The following is a 4,272-nucleotide window of genomic DNA, read 5'->3' as shown; positions in this document are numbered from 1 at the left end:
GATTTTTCCTTACCAAACATACACTATCAAACTTATTTATAGGCAGCTATATATGACGGTAAGTATGTTTGGATAACTGTTGTCAAATTCGTTTCAAATAAATGACCTGAATAGAAAAAAACTGTGGTGTTTGTAAACTGGTGAGAAATCACTACTATAGTGTGCATTTAGCATATTTCTTTATTATAATTTCGCTAATATTTCGAATTTTACGAAAGTAGAAACATTTACTGCTGAAAACAGTTTTTAAAAGTTTACATTATATAGTCTAATTTTTAAACTATGATTTCGAAAGTTTCACTTGCAAAGACAGACAAGTGCAATTAGATATATGAGTAGATTGTGGTATTCGCCACCGGTATCGCCCTCAGTACAAAGATTACATTTTTGTTCCATGATGTGGTAATTCTATCTCAACGACATATATCCGATTGGCGTCTGTGATTATTTCTTCTCTGTTTTATCAAATGTAAATATTCTTTTCCATGTAGAGATGAACTTTTGTTTTGCAAAGTTAGTGGCATGCTTCTGTAGTTGAACATACCCGTACATACTCGTACAAGGCGTTACAATTGTCTTGGAAAGAATCAACATTCAATCCCCAAAATTACATTGGTATAATAAAATTCAAATTTGAATATATGTAATACCTACTGTGGTGATAATACGGATGAGAAACTTTTCCTTTTATCTTGCTTACCAGAACAAGAACTTTGGAACAAACTAGTTGCTATCAAGGAAAGAGCACACTGGACTATATTTTTTGATAAAGATCACGAATAATGTTTTTTTTTAAATTACTTTTCTCGGTATAATTTAATCAACAGAACCTCTTTACAACATTAGACAACACCTATAAGATATAAAACATATTTAATGATATGATTACAAAAACAAACACCATGAAATTAGAAAACATAAAAAACATGCTAAGAATATTTAAGGTAGGAAACATTAGGTCTTTAAGTTTGTTCTTGAAGTCGAAATAGGTGAATTTTAAGAGCTCTCTTGAATGGGATAACTGTGTCTTTGTGTCTAAGTTCAGTGGGCAATTCATTCCACGTTGCTGGGCCCTGGTATGGAAAAGAAAGCTGTCCATATGTCTTTGTTTTCATTGTGGGAATAATGAGTATACGATATGTCAGAAGATGAGAGTAAGTATCTTGCTGGTGTCTACACATGGGTGAGGTCGGATAGGTATGTTGGACTAGAGTCCGTCAGTAAAATGTAGCACAGAGAACAAATTTTGAGTTTGATTCTGGATCGAATGGATAGTCAGCGTAGGGCACAGAGCAGCGGGGAGGTGTGCTCTGATCGTGGTACTCTAGTATGATCCGAGCAGCTGTGTTTTGAACTTTTCGAAGTTTCTGGAGCAGATATTGAGATGAACCAGACAGAAATGAGTTACAATAGTCCATTCTTGAAAGTACTAATGAACACACAAGTGTTTTAGTGGCATCAACTGAAAGATATTTGCGAATGGAGCTGATGCGTCTCAGCTCAAGATATGCAGCCTTGCATATGTTCATGAGATGTTGGTGCAATGTGAGAGTACTGTTCAGAGTAACACCTAGGTTTCGTACTGAATGTGCGAATTTAATGTTGGTGTTGCTGATATTTATTGTTTGAGGTGAAGGATGTGAATGAGAAAGTCTTTGTGTTGTGATGAGAATGGCCTCGGTTTTACCATCATTCATCTGCAGCTTGTTACATGTCATCCATGATTTCACATTAGAAATGCACCTCTCTATACCTTGGATGGTAGCATAAAAAGTACAGTTGGATGATGATGTATGACACTTGAGAGCGGTTGAGTGTATATAATGAATTGAACAGGTCCAAGAACAGACCCCAATTTTATAGCAAGATATTTTATACAGTTTACAACCATGACTAAAAATTACGAAATTTAAATAAACTCATGTACCAGGAGTTACAAAAAGTATGGATATACATAACTAGAACTTGAGTCTACTGTAAATAAACTCACTTACATTACCATTTTGCCCATTTTATTGTATTGGTGCCTTTAATACTGCTAAGTTCAGCTGGATATGGAACAGAAGAGCACTCGTTTCGGTGAGTGGAGCTGAGACAGTTGGGAAGGGTGGAATCATGAGGTTGATATTTGAATGAGAAAGAGTTTGCTTAGTACTCAAAGCGGAGCTGAATTAGAAACGCATGTTCAATGGGTGTAGTACAATGGTATAGGGTAAATGTAATGAATGCATTGCATGAAAAGAATAAAATTTATGCCTATAATCTATATCACTTTAAAATATTTTGGCTAATGTGCTTGTCACTGAAGTAACGTATAAATATGCATCCTTAACGCTTATCTTTTTAATTCACATATCCCTTATCTTTACATTCATCACTTTGTAAATAAAAAGAATCGAACAAATCAACTCTTCTACTAGCTATTATAGCAAAGCTACTGGGTATTTTGTTGAGTTTGTTTGTTTGTTTTTTGTGGGTTTTATTTAAACACTTTATCAAAGGCTTCCCAACATTTGCATTGTTTCATGTTGATAGCAGTTTTTACTGACCACACAAAAAGCAAGGATCTTTCGTTGACAATTCTTTGTAAATAATGTGTAGGGTGTACAGACATTAATGACGAATGGTCTTATTGTCCCGGATGACTTATTTCAGGTAACACTTATCATGTAAGTATTCCACAGCAGTTTGCAAGTGCTTTGAACAAACACCCACTCTCCCGGATCCGTCCAGGGTATAAAAGACCCAGTCAGATGATATGCGGACCACTCCACTCTTTGTCAGCTCATCTTCGACATCGCAACGGTAAGAATCTTATCTCATTTTGTGGATCAGTCCGTTTTCATTTATTCAGTCCTACTGTGCGTTAGTGCATCTGTCTGTTTGCCTTTCCATTTCCATTCTTCCTTTCTACTATGTTTGTCTACGTTTCCGTGTATTAATTTCTTCCAAATAATAATAATAATAATAATAATAATAATAATGTTTTCTTCTTCATCTTCATCATCATCTTATTATTATTCAATGAAATGGTTCATTATCCTAGCGGTCACCAGCTTTCTGGTAGGCGTTCAAGCCTCCTCTATTTCTACAGACAGAAAGGAATTGGAAGATATTGACCAATCCAAGACAGGTAATTATCATATACCAGCAAACATGACATGACAATATACACACAGACACAGAGAAACAATCATATATATATATACATATATGTATAGTATGCGTACAGGTATGCAGCTCAGTTTTTGTCATAAGTGTAGACATAATTCTATATGGTCTTGCCTGAATGCGTGAGATTTTCAAAGACCGTAACTACAAAATATCAAGAAACGATGTATCTCGCAATCTGTAAGCCAGGACTAGACCAGAAAGTAAATGTCACCAAAAACTACATCTTTTTACCAGTTGCTCTCGGTGGCAAAATATAATAAATTGCTAAATTTTCGTATGAAAATATTCTCTCCATCATTTCGAGAGTATATGTTCCAACGTAATCGCATCAGGAACCAAATGAGTTTTTATCTGTTATATGAAAAGAATACGTTCTTATCCGCGATATCGAACAGTAATATACAAATGTTCTTTTCTGCGACGACGCCATATAACTGAAGAAGAAACTATTATCTATTTAAACCTGTTTGGCATATTTATCTATCAAAGCAGTTTACAAGTGAAGTATACCTTTTTGGATGTGTAAAAGGGTATAATATGGATATCATTGCTGTCTGAAAGGTATTTAATAAGGAAGAAATTTAACAATATTTTACTATTTTAGTTGAACTGCTATGGATGTTGAAAGAACTTGATGGTACCTCTGCGACTGGCGCTCTGGACGAGGTACAGAACATAAAAACCATTGTCGACGTGTTGCATTTCCTTCAGAACTACAAAGATGTGATGGGTTGCAGTGGTAACACCTGCGAGTGGTGTTTGTGGTCCGGTAAATTCATACGATAATCAAAACGATTCTTAATGTCCAGAAACAATATTAAAAATCACACACACATCTTAGTCGCTGATTTTGGATCTTTAGAATATAGCTTTAATAGATCAAAGGCTACATTCCACTTGTACCTGTGTGAAAAAAAAGCTGTTCCTATGCATGGGATGTACAGCATTATTCTTCCTGTTCTTGTATAATTGGCCCGATCTCAGTTGTTTTCGATCGTTTGCTTTGTGGCGTCACTTGGCCACAAGCGTTGAAATTTCACATGCTGCTTAAGTACAATCTTTAGGGATTCGTTAATTTTAACATTGAATAATTAATTA

The 4,272-nt window shown here is 35.1% G+C and overlaps 1 long non-coding RNA gene across 1 annotated transcript; it reads left to right on the top strand.

Moving 5' to 3' along the window:
- Positions 1 to 3,021: 3,021 nt before the first annotated feature.
- Positions 3,022 to 3,975, top strand: LOC149776013 (uncharacterized). The gene is made up of 2 exons (XR_016416094.1): positions 3,022 to 3,133; positions 3,779 to 3,975. It is a non-coding gene; the product is annotated as an uncharacterized LOC149776013 (long non-coding RNA).
- Positions 3,976 to 4,272: the final 297 nt, after the last annotated feature.

This window comes from Sinohyriopsis cumingii, chromosome 18 (assembly GCF_028554795.1).
Source record: "Sinohyriopsis cumingii isolate HCF-2022 chromosome 18, ASM2855479v2, whole genome shotgun sequence".
Classification (NCBI taxonomy): domain Eukaryota; kingdom Metazoa; phylum Mollusca; class Bivalvia; order Unionida; family Unionidae; genus Sinohyriopsis; species Sinohyriopsis cumingii.
Note: the sequence above shows the minus strand (reverse complement) of the source record. Positions and strands in the feature narration are given on the sequence as shown.